Source organism: Loxodonta africana, chromosome 10 (assembly GCF_030014295.1).
Source record: "Loxodonta africana isolate mLoxAfr1 chromosome 10, mLoxAfr1.hap2, whole genome shotgun sequence".
Taxonomy (NCBI): domain Eukaryota; kingdom Metazoa; phylum Chordata; class Mammalia; order Proboscidea; family Elephantidae; genus Loxodonta; species Loxodonta africana.
The window spans coordinates 10,434,301-10,456,259 of record NC_087351.1 but is presented as its reverse complement, the minus strand read 5'-3'; the positions used below and the strand labels follow the sequence as shown (position 1 = coordinate 10,456,259).

Here is a 21,959-nt window from a genome sequence, read left to right as displayed (position 1 = left end):
GGCGCCGCCCCCAGAGTTTCTGCTTCAGTTGATCTGGGGCAGGATTTGCAAGTATTTGTATTTTTAACAAGTTCCCAGGTGATGGTGCTGCTGCTGATCTAGTGGTCACACTTTGAGAACTACTATGCTAGAACTCTCTGCCCCCATAACATTTGGTCATTAATTAGGAATTTTCACCCAGTCAGTAATATCCTAGACCAGTCTTGAGCCATCAGTCAAAGTTATGCTATCTGGAGATCCCAGCCAGGCCAGGCATGGAAGACTCAAGAGTGGGAATGCCTCCTGACGGGGCTGCCTTGGCTGCAGCTCAAAGTACCCTAATCTGAGGAGGGGTGGGTTTATCAGGTGTGCATCAGGCGTAGAAGCATATGCGCTTCTGAACACCACCCTTCGTATGCAGAGCTGACACCACTGACCAGCCACGTCAGAACAGCCGGGGATCTTGCATTAATTCAGCTTCACAGCGGACACGGAGAGCAAGCAGGAGGCACACAGGTTGGCATCTGAATCCAGGCTGTACCACTTCAGAGCTGCGCGACCTGAGCACCGCTGCACAGAAGCTCACTTTGCAAAGGGAGATTCAATTCAGGGGTAAATGTCTGGGGCAGGTTAATACCTTAGATATTTCTTTCCTGCATTTTCCCCTCATTGTTCCTCTTCCCTCCAACTTTGAGCCGCGGCATTCTTGCCTCAGGGTGAGGACTGAAGATCCGAAAACCAAAACCCATTGCTGTCGAGTCAATACACAGCAGAACTGCCCCACAGGGTTTCCAAAGAGCAGCTGGTAGATTTGAACTGCCGACCTTTTGATTAGCAGCTGAGCTCTAAACCACTGCACCACCAGGGCTTAATCTGAAGACAGCACTGTTCAAAATGTAGTTGGAGGCACTGCATCACCTGGGAGGGATACAAATTCTTGGAACACACCCCAGGCCTACTGAACCTGCATCTTTGGGAGTGAGATCACCCCAGGCCTACTGAATCTGCATCTCGGGGGTGAGATCACCACAGGGCTACTGAACCTGCATCTTCAGGGTGAGATCACCCCAGGCCTACTGAACCTGCATCTTCAGGGTGAGATCACCCCAGGCCTACTGAACCTGCATCTTCGGGGTGAGATCACCCCAGGCCTACTGAACCTGCATCTTCAGGGTGAGATCACCAGGCCTACTGAACCTGCATCTTCAGGGTGAGATCACCAGGCCTACTGAACCTGCCTCTCGGGGGTGAGATCACCCCAGGCATACTGAATCTGTATCTCGGGAGTGAGATCACCCCAGGGCTAATGAACCTGCATCTTTGGGGTGAGATCACCCCAGGCCTACCGACTCTGCACCTCTGGGAGTGAGATTTAGGAATCTCCGAGTTTACACAGTAACCACTTCAGGCTATTCTTATTCCACAGTTTACACACATAACCTCTAAACAGGTAACTTCAAGGCTAAAGTCTGAGAAGCTCAGGCCGAGAATAAAGACTTTCAAATTATAGGAGTCAAAGTCCAGGTGAGACAATAGTGCAAAAGTCAGCATATGTTGTATATACAGTGTGTTGGGAGAGAAAAGGTTTTTTTAGCTTGGGAAACTGACCAGAGAGTTTGTGTAGTAGCCATCTCTACATCAAAAGGAAAACGGTTTGATCAGAGGGAAGGAGAAGGTCAGACAGGGAGGAGATTGGAAGTTAGAGACTTGCAATGTTTTAAATTCCCTTTTCGAATACCCCATTGGGAACCGGCTTGAAAGAGTTAGCTAGGTCAGTCAGGCTCCCCCTCTCAGGAGCTTGAAGGACGAGACTGAGGAGAGTTAGAGTTAGACGTGCACGGGTGAGAGGGGTCAGTCACACCCGGAGTTACTGAGGGAGTAGAGATGGATAGGAAGCCAGTCAGGAGAGAGACAGGAATGCTGAAGAGAAAGCCAGAAAGAAGCTGAGGAGAGAAAGAAGGGCAAGTGCAGGGCCAAGGGGATTATTATTGCGTGCTAAGGACCCTGAAAGGAAACCCTGGTGGCGTAGTGGTTATGAGCTCCACTGCTAACCAAAAGGTCGGCAGTTTGAATTCACCAGGTGCTCCTTGGAAACCCCAGGGGCAGTTCTACTCTGTCCTATAGGGTCCTTACGAGTTGGAATCGACTCCTGGCAACGGGCTTGGTTTTTTTTTTTGTAAGAGCCCTGAGAAGGAGCGAGGCCAGCTTCACAGGCAAAGAGTCAGAGGAAAGAGTCATGGCTTGCCCAATCCCATCAGGCTAGTCCTGAGGGTTGTCCCTTCTCCAAGCCCACCTTCGACCTTGCTCTGCTCTCTACTGATGCTGGGAAAGGTTGTATCTGGTGTCGTCCAGGGTGCCATGGCTCAGAAAGAGGCCGGGAGAAAGGGCCTGGGCTGAGTTGCCTGCAGTTTGGGGCAAGCTGGGCATGTCTCCGTGGCTCTTGCAGAGTTGCTCGTTCACACCCTCATCCACCTCAAACCACCTCAGACACCCACGGTAAGGTCAGTTTCTGTGTAAGCTGCTTTGCATTAAAAAAAAAAAAAAGAAAGAAAAGGAAAGAGAAAAAGCCTCCATAAACAACTACTTGCTTTGCCATGAGTCCAAAAGAACTTGATGGTGCCGGGTTACCATTACTGCACATTTTGATCAAAGATTCTGTGGAAGAATCCTGAACAAAAGGGGAAAATGCTGAACAGAACTTTAAATTCTCCTAGACTCTAGACTTTCCGGAGCTGTGGAGGGTGGTTGAACCCCGGGAGCTTTTGCCCTGTGATAATCTTTAAACCTTGAACCAAAAATATCCCCTCAAGTCATCTTAAAACCAAACAATAGTTAACTAGTAAAAAAGATCTGCCTTGAGCATTTTGCTCTTTTAAGAACTACTTGTATGGGATCAAATTGACAATAGCAACTCAAAAGTTTACATAGTAACCTGAGAGGGCAGTGAGTTTATGTTAACGGAGAGGAACAACTCAGAAAAGGAGGGTAAGAATGGCTGCGCAGCTCAAAGAATATAATCCATGTCCCTAAGCGGCACATGTAGAAACTGTTGAACTGGCGTATTTTTGCTGTGTGTATTTCCAACAACGACAACAAAATAAATAAAATTTAGGAAAAAAAAGTTCTTTTTCCTCTTGACTGGAAAATTTCCACCTAAGAGCCTTTCAAGATTGGCATCTAGGACAGGTAGTCAGGTGATGTGGGATTCCGCGTTGCTCGCAGGGCCCTGGGGACATCATTTTACCAGCCTCAGGTGTCGGGCACTCACCTTGCTCCAGGCACCTTTCTAAGCACGGAACACACATCATTTCACTGAATCTTCACGACAGACCCTGAGGTAGGTGGCCCCCTTTCCCTGCCAGATCACACAGTCCCAAAATCAGCAGAGCAGGGGGGCGAGCCTAGGGGTCCAGGTGAACAGGAACTTGCTAGGCCTTCTCAAGATCTCTCCCAGTGCCAACACCTCTCTAGCACTGAGTCTAAATGAATTCACAAAAGTCTGGCCATGGGAGCCATCACTGTTTCTCTGATCTTGGGTGCTAGGATGTCCCCTGTGGCCTCACCTTACCATGACATATGGGAAACAGCTTCCCCTGCCTCCTGCAGCTTCCCTTAAAGGGATAACAGGGCAGCCACAGTGGGGACAATGGGTCTCACCACCAGGCTGTACTTTTCTTGAGGGCAGAGACCCTGTTTTCTTTACCTAGCACAGTACATGGCACAGGGTAGGTGCTCCTTAAATGTTTCTGAATGATTAAATCTGGTGATAAATCCTTTTGCAAAGACTCATGTCATAATTCCTCTCTAGCATAACTAGCCTTAAGGTTTTTAAGTGTTCGTTTATCCAACGAATATTTATGAGTGTCTCCTGTATGCCACGGAGCCCCTGGGGGGTGCAAACGGTTAAGCACTCAGCTACTAACCAAAAGGCCGGGATTCAAATCCACCCAGAGGCACCTCAGAAGAAAGATTCCAAAAGGTTACAGCCACTGAAAACTCCATGGAGTACAGTTCTACTCGGACACACATGGGGCCACCAGGAGTCAGAATAGACTCAATAGCAAGCGGTTGCTGGTACTGCATGCTAGGCACGTGCCAGATGCCAGGAATGAAACAGCCGGCCCCTCGTGGGGCTCCAATCTTGTGGGGGAAGAAAGAATTAATTTCCCAAATGCACGTGAAATGACAGCCGTGATAAACTTCCGGAAGGAAAGGGTCACGAGACTGTGAGAGTCTAAGCAACAGGGACTGCCCAGGGTTTAAGGAAGGCTTCCTTGAGGAAAAGGTTGGCACAGGGATCCATCCACCCACACACCCATCCATTAGAGACCATGTTCCCCAGGGACCGCATTTTCGAATAGGCACGCAGACCTGTATTCAGTGGTTCAATGTCAACAATTTAGAGGCCACACTGTATACCCTTTCAGCTATCAAAAATAAAAATTATGAAACCTACTGTTGGCAAAGCTATAGGGAAATAGGTACAAATTATGTATAGTTAGCATCACCGTAAGCTGGTTCAGCTTTTCTGGAGAACAACCTGTTAATATGTGACCAGAGCTTCAGACATTTTATCCCAGGAAATATTCCAAAAGAAAATACAGTGCTATTTATCATAACAAAAATTGTTTTAAAAAGAAAACAAGCTAATATCCAATAAAAGGGAATACTTTAATGAACTTTAATGACTTAGTGTATGAAAGACAATAATATATAAATACATGAGATGCAATGCGTCCATTAAAAGTGAAAAAGATGTGGAGGCCCTGATACGTGGAACTGTGTATATGGAAGGTTAATTGAGGAAAGTAGAATACAATATAGAACACTCATAGACACTAGGACTACATAACAATCGAGTAAGTTACATGAATGAGGATCAGGAGTTTAGGGAGACACATTTTTATCATATAAACATAACTTTATTTTTATTATGTAACTTTCATTCTGAAATAATTTCAAACTTATACAGAAAAGTTGCAAAAATAGTGCAAACTTCTAAATCCTCCCCTCTCCCAGATTTCCAACTGTTAACATTTTGTCACATTTTATCATTCCGTCTTATTTATTGTCATGGATTGAATTGTGTCCCCCCAAAATATGTGTCAATTGGTTAGGCCATGATTCCCAGTATTGTGTGGTTGTCCTCCATTTTGTGATTGTAATTTTATGTTAAAGAGGATTAGGGTGGGATTGTAACACCCTTACTAAGGCCACATCCCTGATCCAGCGTAAAGGGAGTTTCCCTGGGGTGTGGCCTGCACCATCTTTTATCTTACAAAAGATCAAAGGAAAGGGAAGCAAGCAGAGAGCTGGGAACCTCGTACCACCAAGAAAGCAGTGCCAGGGTCAGAGCGTGTCCTTTGGATCCAGGATCCCTGTGCAGAGAAGCTCCTAGTCCGGGGGAAGATTGGGGGAAGATTGATGAGAAGGCTGACAGAGAGAGAGAGCCTTCCCCTGGAGCTGACACCCTGAATTTGGACTTTTACCCTATTTTACTCTGAATAAATAAATTTCATTTTGTTAAAGCCATCCACTTGTGGTATTTCTGTTATAGCAGCACTAGGTAACTAAGACATCTATCATCATTTTTTATTTTCTGAACCAGTTGAGACTAAGGGGCAGAAATGATGCCTCATTATCCTTACATGCTTCAGAGTGTAGCCCCTAAAAGACAGGACAAGTTTTTAATTAATGAGATTCATTTTTCTACAAATCTAAGAGTAGAATAATGAGATTTTCTACAACGGGGCGGGAGAAACTAGTACCTGGGAGATGGTGCTTTCTCACTTTCTGGCCATCTCCAGTTGGATGGAAGATCCACAGGCCGTGGGCTCAGAGGGCAGGGGGTGGGGTTCAGGATAGCCGAGAAGGAAGATTTCCTGAGGAAAAGGCCAAATGCTAAAACAGCCTAGCCAGCAGCAGGGGCAACCCTGTCTATACTTGAAAATGTCTCCAGTCAGCACCTCTCTGGCTGTGGGATCTCTTGTCCCAGTGGAAAGAAGGCTCCTTGTCTCAGGTGGTGGTTCTGTCACTCCTCTGCAAGCTCCCGTTCCCCGAGGCCCTCCATAGGGCTCTGGCAGGAGAGCCCGAGGCTGTAATGACAGCAGGTGCTAATGGGTTATAGCTCTTTATGGGCCAATCCCGATTGTTCACATATACTATCTCCTTTGATATTCACACTTCTGTGAGAAACAGGAGGCTCTGGGACATCCTGGGGAAGTGCTCTGTGCCCCCCTCCCCCCACAACACGTACACCACGCTTCCAACGATCGTCCCTCTGGGCCCCTGCTGTGCTCCTACAAGGGCCCTGGGGTGAGGTCACACTCCCCAGTAGGCGAGGAAGCTGAGGTCACAGTCTGTTCGGTACTTGTTCCTGAGTCATTGCCTGGGGCTGAGAAGGGGAAGCCCAGCCTTACTGGCTGCAACCACACATCCTGGCTCTGCTGGCCCTGGGGGATCCTCACTGTCCTCCCAGGGCTGGCAGTGCTTGGGGTCCAGGGTGCTGAGGGTGGCAGTCAGTTGTGGAGCCAGGAGCCCTCTCCCCGCCCCTGCCCCTCGGAGCCTGCCTGCTGGGTTCTGTTGGGTGTGTGGTAGTTTTGCAAATCCTCTGCCCATGTCGGGCCACAAGTACACACCCAAGGTCTTCATGTCAGCCATCATCACTGTGACCCATAGATCTTGGCTGCTTCCTACTGAAAGCCAGGTGACATTCTGGAAAGCCCACACGTCCTTGATGGAAACTGGAATTTCCCCAGTAAAGAGGCTTTGGCAACTCAGGCCAAAGGAAGGTCACACTGGTAAGACACCGAGAATGCGAGGGAGGAAGCACAAGAGCTGTCTGGACAGTCTGGGGTTTCTGGAAGGGGAGGTGGCAGGAGAGCTCTTCCATTTCCTCAGACAGGACCCTGACACACCCAGGGAGCGGCTGACTGCAGGTCGGTCCCCTTTACACCAGGTGTCCCCATTACAGCAGTGGCTCTCCAACCTTGGCTACACTTTAGAATCCCCTGATGGCCAGGCTGCACCCTGATTACCTCAGTCGGAATGTCTGGAGTGGGGCCTGGGCCTCAGTTCTTGCTGAAGCCCGCTGGGTATGTTCAGTGTGCAGCCAAGATTGAGAACCACTAAAAAACCCAAAAGCCTCACACCAGACCTTTGTTGCAGCTTGGGACGTGCTGCCCACCTTCCGCATCTGTGGACATCCTGCTGTCCTTCAGGACTTGTCCCAGTTGCCCCCTCTTCAGTGACGCTTTCCTTCTCTGTTTCCCGAACCAATTAACTGCTCCCCACCTGCCACTGGAGCACTGTGCTTGGGCGTGTGGACCAGAGACTCCGGGTGCGAACCGTACCTCTGCTGCTTGCTAGTGGTGCCATCACAGACTCCTCACCCTCTGAAAGCCTCAGCCTCTCCGTCTGTAAGGCGAGAATATTAATGAAAGTGCGGCCTTGTAAGGCTGGCCTCAGATTATGATAAGCCATGTGAAGCTCAGGAAGTGCTAGCTGTTTTCTTGTAAAAGTATTCTTGGAAGTCTTGTCTGTACCTCCAAATGTAAACTTTCTTGAGGGCAGAGCCAGTGTCCCCCAGCTTTGCGCTCCGCGCTTTGTTGATACAGTGCCTCGGTGCTTTGCACACAGTGAGTGCTCCGATATCTGATGAACGGATGGGTCAGATGGCCATCTTTTTGTAACAGGAGGGCTTACCTCCTAATTTAACTCTGGGCTAAATTCAGTCAGCTACTGATCTTGTTTAGGAATTCATTCCTTTATTGAGTACTGACTGTGTGCTGTCCTCTAGGAATTCAAAGACAGAGACACAGTGTCCTCACTGAGGAGGTGAGAGTCTGCTGGGGGATGCAGACTCACGACCTCATTTCCTTCATTATGCTGTAAAAGGGGTGCAGAAACAGGCAGCACCCTGAAGAGAAAGGTGAGGAACAAGGCGGGGTGGGGTGGGGAGAAGGAGAAGATGGGAGATGAGCTGTGAACTGGGTCTTAACCATGGGAAGAAGCTTGCCAGGTGAAGCAGGGAAGAGCATCTGAGGCAGAGGGAACTGCACCTATAAAGCCAGAGGCTGAGAGGGAGCAGTGTGATCTGGGGACGGTATGACACGGCAGGAAAGGCATGAGGTCCAAGTGCTGGATAGGCAGCTTGTGGCCGGAATAGGGGAGTCTTGAGGGCTGTGCTAGGAGACTGGGACTTTATCCTGCCACCCGAGGCGTTGCCTGTCATGTGTGTGAGTGGGGAAGGTAAACAGAGCACACCTGTGCTGACTTCCTTCTTCAAGGCCCACCTGGCTGCCACTCCTTATCAAGGGGCATGAGCAATAGGCGAGCTTGGACTCAGAGTGGCTGTGCAGCTCCTGCTCCTGGCCCCTGCCTGGGAGGGCCTGTCAAGCTCTGTTTCCACTCCTGGGTCAGAGGATAGATGAAGGAGAGTGGGTGTGGAGGAGGTGGAGGTGATTCCTGTGAGTTCCATTTGTTGTAGGCGTATTTTCAGGCCCAAACCAGGAAGAGCTGGGCAGCCTTGGCAAAACAAGAAGGGCAGCAGGGTGAAGCGGAAGGGTCCTGGGTGACTGAAAGTCAGAGACTGGCCCTTGATGTTTATTTGGTTTCCATCCTGGCTCTGCCCTGCCCCTTCTTCTGCTGTGATGCCTTGGGTATTAATCCTCTCTCAGGACCTCAGTTCTGTCACCTGTAAAATGAAGGGGGTGGACCAGGTAATCTTTCAACTCTGAAACCAAGGAAGGAGGAAGCTCAGGGGAGCAGCATGGGATTTTGTGGGTAAATTACTGAGGGTGGGGACGCCCGGAGAGAACAAAGTCTCTTCTAGAGGGGCCAGGAGCCTTTTCAGAGTGGGCGGGGGACAAGACTCACCTCCTTGCCTGCCCTCAGCCTGGTTTTACCAAGGCCTGGCAGGTACTGGGCTAAGGGAGGTGAGGAAGTGCAGTTTCTCCCCTAGGCCTGACAACAGGAGCAGAGGCCCCTCAGTGGGGCACTGTGGAGAAAGTGCTAGGAGGCCCCAGTCCTCTTGGGGGTCACAGAGGCAGCATGGTGGATGATAGTGGAGCTTCAGCCAAGGCTTCTGGGCCAAGAACCTGGAGAAAAGACACAGATGGCAGACACAGCAAAGACCAGGAGGCTTGGCGGCCAGGTCCACCACACCTCAGCAGCCACACCCCATTATGCTGTCCCAAGGGTCCCAGAGACCCACCCCTCCTCACATGCTTAGGAACATTTCCCTAGGCCTTTATTAGCACTCAGCCCCAACCTTTACTGAATATATGAAATCAAGGTAAATTGTTTTACAATAAACATTTAAAAAATGCAAGCATTGCTTGAGAGGACCTACCAGTCACCCAGGCAGCAAACATTTACAGAGCACTCACTTTGCCAACCCCCAAGGTTCGGGACAGACCCTGTCCTCGGCATTTTCCCAGGGCTGAGAGCAGGAGCCCATGGAAGCACACAGGAGGTCCAGGAAAAACAACCAGGAGAGAGAACCTTGGCTGAGGCCTGGAGGACTAGGGAACTCAGCCAAGTGAGAGAGGAAGGGTATCTCAGGGAGAGGGAGCAGCATAGGCAACAGCCAGGAGGCAGGGACTGTGAGTAGTTCACGGTGGTCACAGCAGGGAGTTGAGGGAGAGGTGTTCCTTTTCCTGAACTCATCACAGTTATAATTCAGTACTGTGCCCACACTTAGTATCTGCACCCTTTAGACCTCCAGCCACGGAAGGGGAACAGTGTGCCTTGTATTCACTCCGGGATCCTGGTTCCCCGCGCAATGCCCAGTGCGCAGTGTTACAGTGGTGTTAAATGTACACGTAAATGTGAAATAATTCTCGTGTTTCTGTGGCTTAGATGAGAAAGGGCTCTGAAGCCATGCTAATGTTTGGACATTATCCTATAGGCAATAGGGAGCCACCAAATGTCTTAAGCAGGGGGAGGACACAGTCAGCTTTGTGCTCTAGGAATCTCATTTGGTTTTGGCCTGGAGAATGGTTGGAGGCAGAGTCCAGGTGGCAGATGGTGGTGACCGAAATTCAAGCAGCCGCTGTGGAGGTGAGGGCTGCACGAGTGTGGGGAGGTTAAGGGATGTGAAGCTTTTATGCCCTTTCCAGAAAGTCCTAGCTGACGAACTGAAGGTAAAGGTGCACAACCCCAGTGCAAGGCCCACCTCTCCCAGGAAGGCTCCCAGAGAGGAGGTGTGAGGCTCGTTCCTCATTCAGTCCTACTCATTCTCTCCTTGACAGTGACACAACCACCCACCAGCCACTTGCCAGCCAAATCCAAAACTTGCATTTCACCTTATGCCAAACGTCAGACCCATGTCGACTCTTTTGGGTGACTAGATGTTAGTAGTCAGGGAGAAGGAGGTGTCAGGGAAGTTGCCTAGGCTTCTAGCTGTGGTAGCTGGGCCCTTGATGGTGCCTCTGCCTGAGATGGGAGCCTGGGAGGAAGGAGCAGGTTTGGAGGGCTAGGTGGTGAGCCTGGACATGCTGTGTTTGAGGACCTGTGGGATATTTCCAGAGTGAGATATAAATTTGGGTGCCTCCAGCGATAGAAGATGCTGGAAGCATTAGGAGTAAATGAGAAGAAAAGGCTTAGAGGGATTGAGGCAGACAGCCTCAGAGCCCAGCCCTTCTAAGAGACACTTGCTTTGGCTCAGCCCCCTGCACTGAGCAGAATAAGCTGTGCTTTCTTCTGAAATTGTCCCTGACGAGATGACCACAGAAAGGGCCACAGACGGCCTCAACCCACCTCTGAGTGCAGACTTAATATCCTGATGAAGGAAAATCAGCCTCTTCTTCCATCCCAGGGGATAGAAGCTTTGTCTAAAAAATGTGTATTCATCCCCAAGCTCTGAGCAGCCTGCGTGAAGGTCAGTCCTGAATATTGGTGGTGAATTTGCATTTCTTGTCTTAAACCCAGGATTAGGGAGGGGCGGAGGAGCACCAGGAGCTTCTCCCTCAGGAGCCTGAGTCCTGCCGACTTCCTGTTCTCACTACCCCCTCACTATTATCCCACTAGCCGGGGCGGGGCCACAGCCAGGGGCCTGGGAGACGTACCAGAATGGTGGAGCCTTCACTGAGCCTCAGATCCGTGGGCTCAACTTCTGCCATGTTCGGGGCTCACCTCACTTTTGAGGTCACAAGAATGCAAAATTCTGTGGTTTCCCCTCTCTGACTTCACAAGAACTTCCTGCCTGCTATACTTTCTCCTCAACCCAGTTGCTTATTTCATTTCTGCGAACTAGTCTTGTGACCTTCTCCTCAGCCCCAGCCTTCCTCCTCTGAACTGCCCCTAGATCTGTTCTGCCCACCTAATAGGCCAGCCAGTCTTTACCGGCTGTGCCCTGGGTGGGGTCTGTGCCTTGGGTGGGGTCAAGGGTCCTTCCCTGGTTTCCTGGGCATGGCACCTCCCTTCTCTTGCTCTTCCTCCCTGCTTCTCCCCCAGAGCAGGCAGTAGGGGGGAGGAAAACCCAGGGCTGGCCAGCCACTGCAGATCTATGTTAGCCCAACTCTGCCCCAGGTGCATCAGGGTGATCAGTGGTGTCACTAAGGGGGTGTGAGGGTGGCACCAAATGACCCCAGGGTCCACGGTGGGGGTGGGTGGACCAGCGTCACTGCAGGAGGTACTGCCAAGACATCACTAGGGTTGGTGTCACCAGTAGTTATGAGCTCAGCTGCTAACCAAAAGGTCGACAGTTCGAATCCACCAGATGCTCCTTGGAAACTCCATGGGGCAGTTCTACTCTGTCCTATAGGGTCACTATGAGTCGGAATAGACTCAATGGCCGTGGTTGGTTTTTTTATTTTTTGTTAAGTTTTGAGCATTTATTCCCTTTGTTTTTTAATATAATCTATTTTCCTGTAAGTTGTTATAATCTAACTTTTTAATAATGGCTGTGTTTAACTACTGTTTTACACAATCCCTAAGGATTTTACAGTTAGCTCTTACAAGCAATATGAGCTGGCTCCAGTCCCTGGACCAGGAGAAAAGGCGGCGACTCTGCTGTGTGATAGATTACTTCTGTGTGTGGCCTTTCTAGCTGTGGTCTTCCAACTCCCATCCAGGTGATTGGGAGGGACTGTGTGATAAGGTAATTGTGGCCCACCAAGGGAACTGGTCAGTTTTGCCTTAAAAGAGAGCCATTTCCAGAGCAGAGAGGAGGGATCCTACCACCACCAAGGAAGAACGCCAGGAGTGGAGAGCATGTCCGTTGGACCCCGGATCCCTGTGCTGAGAAGCTCCTGGAAGCAGGAGACAGAGAGAGAGAGAGCAAGCAAGAGAGAGAGAGTGAGTGAGCCAGTGAGCCAGCTGTAACCCTGAAGATGGTGAGAAGTGGTGGCAAGAGAGACCGGGCAGCAGGAGATGACGCGGTGGGCCTCCCAAACCACAGAGAGAGAAAACTGAGTGCCTTTGGGCAGAGGCCTAGGACCAGGGAGAGGCTGTCCTGATGGAAGAGCTTTATCCTGAGTGTTCCTGAGACTGAGTTGTATCTGTTACTTCCCTAATAAACCCCATAATTGTGAGTGTGGGCTGTGAGTTCCGTGTGGCCGCTGCAATGAAATGTTGAACTCAGCAGAGAAGTAGAGAGTGCCGTGCAAGGGACGGCTAGTGTCAGAATTGGTAAAGATGGCAGAGAGAGGAGGCTTGTCTGGCCTCCGCCTCATGGCAGGCAGCCTTGGGCTGTTGATCTTGGTTCTCCTTCCCCCTTATGAAGTTAGAGGTCAGACAGCACCCCCAAGCCATTCTTACAGACTCCAAACTCCAAACTTTAGGGGGCACTGCTTACTCAGGCTACAACAGGGATGCTGTGGCTGGTGTGTGCTCTCCTTGGGATTCTCTCCCTTCAGCCTTCCTGCCCAGGCTGTGGGAACCAGTCTGGGAGGCAGGTGTGGGCAGCAGGTCTCAGTATCACCACTTATCATCGGGCCCAAGAGGAGCAGAGCCTGGTGCTGGGCCTCTCACTCCTACACAGCAGACATGTACTTTCTAGGCCCAGGCCCACAGGCTCTGTGCCTGCCCAGGCCCGGGTCTCTGTGTGTCTACCCTGGCAGTAACCACAGCCAGGAAGTTGTAATGCTGCAATGTCTCCCCCTTTGAAGGTGTGAAATCCTGTGAGGGTTAGAATTATCGACATTGCTTAGATATCAGGCTTGTCCAATCATCCCCAATGAAGAAAACATAGAGGGCTCAGGGCTGAACCAAGCCTCTTCCTGAGCGTCTCTTTATTTCCATGGTCTGCAATGGGGCTGTACTGGGTGGGACCGAAAATGGCTTCCTGGCTGCAATTCAACCTGGAGTCACTTCTGAACAGTGAACAGCACCAATGAGTTCATTCAACAAATGCTAAATGTGCCAGTCCCTGCAGTAGGCCTTGGGGGCATCAGAGGCAGGCCGTCCACAATGGCAAAAGCCCTGTCTCGGCTACTCCAGGGAATGAGTCAGATCTAGGGCCTGTTACGCCTGTGTCCCTGATGATGGTGTCCGACACAGTGTCTCCTGATAGAATTTTGTGTCAGGAGAGTTGTGTCACTTTCTCACCACAAACCGAATATGCCTCAGGACCTGGTTTATGTCTTTCCCGCACAATCGCAGCCTACCCAAAGCACCAGTCCCCCACCCCACCGCCCCCTCCTGGAGGAACTCTCCCACTGTAGAGCTCTCACGCTCTCTCAGGGTTTCTCTTCTAACAATGGGGTTTATGTGCCCTGGTTTCTAAGCTCACGGAGGCTAGGACTGTGTCATTCATTCATTCGTTCATTCAGCTGTAGGGCAGGCTGGGGAGGAGGAAAGAGGATGGAAGACTTGTATATGATTGAGGGGGGGTCAGCACAGCTATTCAGCCCAGGAGTATTCATCTGGAGCAGAGGCAGAGGAGAGTGTTCGTGTCTAGCTGGAGAGCCATGGGGAGGCGGGCTGCTCACGCCCTGCAAGGCCTCGCTGATTGAAAACGTGTTCACCCTACAAACACTGCCGTTTCCACCAGTTACTGGGTCTGGCTTCCCACTAGGTTTCCAAAGCCCACCAAGTCAGTTTCAAACAATCACAAAATCTGATTAATGAGAACAAAACCTTGAAGAGGGATAAGGGAAGAGAGGTAGAAAAGTACTTATAACCCCCTGATCAGCACCCCGCTACTTTCCTTTCAGGCCCTGCGCTAATGGGTACCCACCCTAGTGTCTAAATGTCATGTGTGGTGGGCACTGATTTTTTAGTTAGTCCGCCTGCAGGTTGACATCTCAGAGGATGTTTTCATCGGCTCCATCTGGTCCCTGCCTGCCTCAGGGCAGCCTCGTCCTGGGCTTCCCGCCTTGCGGTAAAGTAAACCGTGGCTGTCAGGTCGGCTCTGGCTCAGTGACCCTGTATATGCTTACCGAGAATCTCAGTTCTAGCTATATTCCGTCTATTTATAGTGGTTTAAAGTTTAATTAAGGAGCCCTGGTGGCGCGGTGGTTAGGGTTGGGCTGCAGACTGAAAGGTGGGTAGTTTGAATCCTCTAGTTCTCCTTGGAAACCCTATGGGACATTTCTACCCTGTCCTATAGGGTCGCTACTAGTCATAATCTACTCGACGGCAACAGATTTGGTGGTGCAATGGTTAAGTGCTCGGCTGCTATCTGAAAGGTCAGTAGGTCAAACCCACCCAGAAACTCCACAGGAGAAAGACCTGGCAATCTGCTCCCGGAAAGATTAACAAAAACAAAACCAAACCCATTGCCTGGAAAGATTACAGCCTTGGAAATCGTATGGGGGCAGTTCCACTTTGTTCTGTAAGGTTGTTATGAATCAGAATCGACTTGAGGGGGCACAACAACAACAAAGTTTACCTTCTCCCTTTTCAGCGTTGCTTACTAGCAGAATATTTTGGGAGGTTAAGCTTTAAACTGAAATTCAGGCACAGCCTGTCGGAGGCTCAGGTTTAAGGCTAGGGCGCCATCTACTGGTAGATTCTACATATGACAAGTTGAACTGGGTTTCAACTCTTTGCACAGGTGAAAATTAGCTGATTTAAAAGTTAAAGGTGAAAAAGGTCTGTGCAACAACACATATACCTGACAAAGGGTTTGTATGAGAATCCTGAAAGAATTTTTACAAGAGTATATAAAAAAGACAACTCAATAGAAAAATGAACAAAAGGCTTAAAGGGGAACTTCATTAAAAGATACTCAAATGGACAATGAGCTTGTGAAAAGGTGTTTAACCTTTTATTACTAGACACTCTTAGGCGAGGAGGAGAGGTGGAGGAAGCAGGGTTTCGCACCGGTTTGAACCGGTTCAGTTATGGCCGACGAAGTGAAACCAGGACAGACCTGAATTTTTACAATTTGGGCGATCTGAAATGATGAATGGGAAAAATTGCGGGTAGAAGCCCTGGAATGGGAGACTCAGAAGAGGTGTAGTAAGCCCACTCAGGAGCCAGCCGAGCCTGATGTATGAGACTGGATTATTGGCAGGACTGTGGAGAGTCAGACACATTCAAAGCAGCGTAATTAGCTGCCATCTTTGAGCAGGGTACTGCTGTATCCGACTCTGCTCAAAATCTGACAGGCGAGAGATTTAGTTGCTATGCAACGTGTATGTTGCTCTTGTTTTCTAAGAGGGAGTTTAGGTTTCTAGCAGGGCTTCAACCTGTAATTTTCCCTGTTCCGGCTATCATTCTGGTTCACCCAAATTTAAAAAAAAATTCTGATCTCCGCTTTCACTTCCTCAGCCATGGTTGAACCAGAAAGAACTGGTTTGAAGCCCTGGGAGGAAGGTCCATGTACAGTGGGAGCCTGTGTCCTCATAAAAAAAAGTCTTCAATGTAATTCAGATATTGCCCACTAGAAGACGTAGTCGTCAGGGAAATGAAAATTGAAACTACAGCGAGATACCACTACATATCCACCAGGAAGGGGAAAATGAAAAGTTGGCAAAAATGTGGGGCAGCCGGTACTTTTATCACTGTTGGTGGGAATGCAAAGTGATAAAACCACTTTAGAAAATTGTTCAACATTATCTTAAAAAAATCAAACACAGGCATACTCTATTGACATAGCAACTTGACTCCTTAGTCAAGAAAAAGAACAAATGCTACACACAACATGGATGATTTTTACAAACATGTTGACCAGACATAAAAGAATGCATACAGTATAATAGTATTTATATAACAAACAAAACAGGCAAGACATTGTATGGTGTTAGATTTCAGGATAGCAGTGATCTTTGGAGGACAGAGACAGAAATCGGGACGGAGCATGAGAAGGGTTTCTGAAGCTGGTAATGTTAGATGAGTGTGTTCACTCTGGGATAATTTATCTTTGACTTAAGCACTTAAAAAAAATCATGCTTCAATTATTAAGTTAAATGTGGAGGGGTAGTGCTGCGATTCCCAGTATTGTGTGACTGTCCACCATTTTTCACTTGATGGGATTTTCCTTTGCATTGCGAATCCTATCTCCACGATGTTTATAAGATGGGATTAGCGGCAGTTATGTGAATGAGGCAGGACTCAATCCACAAGGTTGGATTGTGTCTTGAATCAAGCTCTTTTGAGATATAAAAAAGAAGTGGGCAGAGAGAGAGGGGGACCTCACACCACCAACAAACTAGAGCCAGGAGAAGAGTGCATCCTTTCAACCCACGATCCCTGTGCTGAGAAGCTCCTTGACCAGGGGAGGATTGATGACAAGGACCTTCCTCCAGAGCCGAAAGAGAGAGAAAGCCTCCCCCTGGAGCTGGTGCCCTGTATTTGGACTTCCAGCCTACTAGGCTGTGAGAGAACAAATTTCTCTTTGTTAAAGCCATCCAACCTGTTGCATTTCTGTTACAACAGCACTAGGTGACCAAGACAGGTAGGATGGGGAATATAACCAGGAGAATACAGCCAAGACTGCAGGAAGAGGACATCAGAAGCTCCGGGGACTGGAGAAAGAGCAGGTGCAGGCTGCAAAAAACTCCCGGTAATTCTGATTCTTTCCACTAGGGGGTGTGTCACCTTCTCCTTGCCCTGAGAATTCTTACCCTGTGTCAACATTTTGTTTTGATATTTTTTTCCCCCTTGAATTATTTCAGTGGGAAAAGCTTCCACAAGCAGAATGATTATGTCAGAGGGCATAGCTATTTTAATACCCTGTTTTATAAACGTTGGCAGATTGCCTCTGTAAAGACTACCCATCTACAAGAGTACCTCGAAGCGGCGTTTCCTTGAAGCCTTTGGGGAAGAGTAGGGCTGTAGGAGCTGGCTGGCTGCTTTAATGGCCGCAAAGTGGTATCTACAGTGGATTAGTTTGCATCCCTTTATCAGTGAAAGTAAACAATTTTCTCTAAAATACCCGACTATAGTTTTCTCCTCTACACACTCCCTAGTAAATGTGTCTTCTGCTTATTTGTCTCATGAGAATTCTTTGTCTCTCTATGGATCTGTATTTGATCTTTACATGTCTTATTAGTAAACTTTTTTAAATTGTGATTTTGGTAAAAGTTTACAGAGCAAATTAATTTCTCATTCAACAGCTTACACACACGTTGCTTTGCGACATTGGCTGCAATCCCTACCATGTGTCAACACTCTCCCCTTCCCCACCCCAGGTTCCCCGTTTCCATCTTTCCATTTTTCCTGTTCCCTCCTGCCTTCTCATCATTGCTTGTGGGCAGGTGCTGCCCGTTTGGCCTCATACACATGACTGAACCAAGAAACACACTCCTTAAGTGGGTTACTGCTTGTTCTATCAACCTGTCTGATCTCTGGCTGCAGGGTGAACTTTCGGAGTGACTTCAATTCTGAGTTAGCAGGGTGTCTGGGGGCCATAGTCCCTGGGGTTCCTCCAAGCTCTGTCAGACCAGTAAGTCTGGTCATTTTTTGTGAATTTGAATTTTGTTTTGCATTTTTCTCCTGCTCTGTCTGGGACCCTCTATTGTGAGCCCTTTCAGAGCAGCCAGTGTTAGTCATGCCCCATTCAGTTGTTCTGGGCTCAGGCTGGTAGAGGGTGTGGTACTCGTGGTCCATTAATATTTCCCTTGTGTCTTTGGTTTTCTTCATTCTCTTTTGCTCCGGGTGGGATGGGACCAGTAGATGTATCTTAGATAGCCACTCACAAGCTTTTAAGACCAGATGCTACTCACCAAAGTTGATGTAGAATATTTTCTCTTTGAACTATGTTATGCCAATTGAGCTAGATGTTCCCTGAGACCGCTCAGTCCCTCAGGGTGTTTGGATATGTCTGTGAAGCTTCTATTGACTTTGCCTTGGTCAAGTTGTATTGACTTCCCCTATATTGTGTACCGTCTTTCCCTTTACCAAAGTTAACATTTCTAGGGTCGCTACCAGTCAGAATCGATTCAATGTCATTTTTTTTTTTCTACTATCTATTTAATGATATCTCCTCCCCATCTCTTCCCTCCCTCATAGCCATCAAACATTGTTTCTTTCTGTGTGTAAACCTTTCTTTGAGTTTTTATAGTAGGGGTCCCTGAGGCCGGGTGGCAGTAGGAAGTGGCATGTGGCACTAGGTCAGAGAGGGAAGGAAAAGTAGAAAAAGAGAATAAAATAAAGAAAAAAAGCCAGCAGTGTGGTCAGGGCTGGCGAGTGCGGGCAAGACAGAGGGCTGGTTGGAAGAGAGGGGATAGGATATGTGGAGCTAGGTTGGAAGGAAAAAAAAAAAAAAAGTGGCACGGCAGGGGCCTGTGGATAGGGACGGGGTGGACCCTGGGCTGCAGAGGGCTGCTGTCTTTCTAGCCAAGCGGTGTGGTGTGGCCCCTCAGGAAGGGGGGAGGTGGCATATGGAGCTAGGTAGGAAGGAAGAAGAAAAGAAAGATAGGGAAAGACAAAAAATGACAAGGCTTGGGAGTTGGCCAGTGAGGTGGGCGAGCAGTGTCTCTCCAGCCAAGCAGCACAGAGTGACCTGTTCCGAAGCTGTGGAGGTGGTGTGCAGGGCAGAAGCGTGAGGAGTGGGGAAATGTGTTTCTCTGGGTTGCTGGGTGCACTGTCTCCTGTTGGTAACTCTGTGAAGTTGCCTTTTGTACTCCCTGTCCAAGGTCATGGCTGGCTGTGCTCCAAGACGGCGACACTGTGCTGTACTCACTGGCAACGAACCTCCACTCTAGTCTCATTCTTAGTTCTTTTATATGATGGATTATATTAATTGTTTTTCTAATGTTGAAGCATCCCTACATACCTGGTATGAATCTCACTTGGTCATGGTGAAATATTTTTTTGATATATCGTTGAATTTTATTGGCTAGAATTTTATTGAGGATTTTTGCATCTAAGTTCATGAGGGATATAGGTCTATAATTTTCTTTTTTGGGGGTGTCTTTACTTGGTTTCGGTATCAGGGATATTCTGGCTTCATAGAATGAGTTTAGGAGTAGTCCATTCTTTTCAATGCCCTGAAATACCTTTAGTAGTAGTGGTGTTAACTCTTCTCTGAAAGTTTTGTAGAACTCTCCAGTGAAGCCGTCCAGGCCAGGGCTTTTTTTATTGTGAGTTTTTTAATTAGCTTTTCAATCTCTTCTTTTGTTATGGGTCTATTTAGTTGTTTATCTCCGTTTGTGTTAGTTTACGTAGGTAGTGTGCTTCTAGAAAGTGATCCATTTCTTCTAGGTTTTCAAGTTTGTTAGAGTATAATTTTTCATAGTAATCTTATATGATCTTTTTAATTTCAGTTGGGTCTATTGTGATATCTCCCATCTCATTTCTTATTCAGGTTATTTGCTTCCTCTCCTGTTTTTCTTTTGTCAGTTTGGCTAATGGTTTATCAATTTTGATAATAATTTTGTTAACTCTTTCGATTGTCTTTCTGTTCTCTATTTCATTTAATTCTGTTCTAATTTTTATTATTTGCTTTCTTCTGGTGCCTGAGGGTTTCTTTTGTTGCTCTCTTTCTATTTGTTGAAGTTGTAGGGATAATTCTTTGATTTTGGCCCTTTCTTCTTTTTGGATGTGTGCATTTACTGATATAAATTGACCTCTGAGTACTGCTTTCGCTGTGTCCCAAAGGTTCTGATAGGAAGTGTTTTCATTCTCATTGGATTCTATGAATTTCTTTATTCCATCCTTGTCTTCTGTAACCCAGTTGTTTTGGAGCAGGGTATTGTTCAATTTCCAAGTGTTTGTGTTCTTTTCTTTGCTTTTTCTGTTGTTGATTTCTGTTTTATGGCCTTATGGTCAGAGAGGATGCTTTGTAATATTTCAATGTTTTGGATTCTGCTAAGGCTTGCTTTATGACCTAATATGTGGTCTATTCTAGAGAATGTTCCATGTGCTCTAGAAAAGAAAGTATACTTGGCTGCTTTTCGTTGGTGTATTCTGTATATGTCTATAAGGTCAAGTTGGTTGATTTTAGCATTTAGATCTTCTGTGTCTTTATTGAGCTTCTTTCTGGATGTCTTGTCCTTCACCGAAAGTGGTATGTTGAAGTCTCCTACTATAATTGTTGAGCTGTCTTTCTCACTTTTCAGTGAATTTAGAGTTTTTTTTATGTATCTTGCAGCCCTGTCATTGGGTGCATAAATATTTAATGTGGTTATATCCTCCTGGTATATTGTCCCTTTAATCATTAGATAATGTTCTTCCTTACCCTTTGTGGTGGATTTAACTTTAAAGTCTATCTTGTCAGAAATTAATATAGTCACTCCTGCTCTTTCTTGATTGTTGTTTGCTTGCTATATTTTTTTTCCATCCTTTGGGTTTTAGTTTGTTCGTGTCTCTAAGTCTAAGGTGTGTCTCTCGTAGGCAGCATATAGACGGATCGTGTTTTTTAATCCATTCTGCCACTCTCTGTCTCTTTATTGGTGCATTTAGTCCGTTTACATTTAGGGTAATTATAGATAGGTATGAGTTTAGTGCTGTCATTTTGATGCCTTTTTTTGTGTGTTATTGACAGTTTCTTTTTCACGCTTAATTTTTTGTGCTGAGTAGTTTATATAGTGTCTTTTCCTCTTCTTTGTTGTTTTTGATTTTGTTCTGCTGAGTCTTTATTTTTTTCTTGTATTTTATTTTGATGAGTAGGATTGTTAGTCTCCTTTGTGGTTACCTTAATATTTACCCCTATTTTTCTAAGTTTAAACCTAACTTTTATTTTTTATATTCCCTTGACTTCCTCTCCGTATGACTACATTTCTTAGTCCCTCTTTATTGTTTTATTGTTGTCTTCTTTTACATAATGACATTGCGCTTTCCATGTTTTGAGCGTTTTTTTTTTTTTTAGTCTTGTGTAATTTCCCTTTCTTGATTGACATCAGTTGCTCTGTCCTGTGTTCTAGTCTTGGGTTGATATCTGATATTATTGATTTTCTAACTGGAGAACTCCCTTTAGTATTTCTTGTAGTTTTGGTTTGGTTTTTATGAATTCCCTAAAATTTTATTTATCTGGAAATGTCCTAATTTTGCCTTTATATTTGAGAGACAGTTTTGCTGGATATATGACTCTTGGTTAGCAATTTTTTTCCTTCAATGCTTTATATAAGTCATCCCATTGCCTTCTTACCTGCATGGTTTCTCTGCCGAGTAGTCCGAGCTTATTCTTATTGACTGGCCTTTGTAGGTGACTTTTCGTTTATCCCTAGCCACTCTTAAAGTTTTCTCTTTATCTTTGGTTTTGGCAAGTTTGATTATAATATGACTTGGTAACTTACTTTTGAGATCTACCTTATGTGGAGTTCAATGAGCATCTTGGATAGATATCTTCTCATCTTTCACGATATCAGGGAAGTTTTCTGCCAACAAATCTTCAACAATTCTCTTTATTTTCTGTTGTACCTCCCTGTTCTGGTACTCCAGTCCCTCGTAGGTTATTTCTCTTGATAGAGTTCCACATGATTTTTAAGGTTTCTTCATTGTTTAAATTCTTTTATCTGATTTTTCTTCAAATATATTGGTGCCAAGTGCTTTATCTCCAAGCTCACTAATTCTGTCTTCCACTTGCTCATTTCTGCTCCTGACTTTCTATTGAGTTGTCTAATTCTATAATTTTATTGTTAATCTTC

General features: G+C 47.0%; 1 long non-coding RNA gene across 1 annotated transcript; it reads right to left on the bottom strand.

Moving 5' to 3' along the window:
• Positions 1 to 5,999: 5,999 nt before the first annotated feature.
• On the bottom strand, positions 6,000 to 12,988 carry LOC111747690 (uncharacterized). Its single transcript, XR_002783661.2, has 3 exons — positions 10,741 to 12,988; positions 8,857 to 9,077; positions 6,000 to 8,674 (listed from the first exon to the last, which is right to left on the bottom strand). It is a non-coding gene; the product is annotated as an uncharacterized LOC111747690 (long non-coding RNA).
• Between the last annotated feature and the right edge of the window lie 8,971 nt (positions 12,989 to 21,959).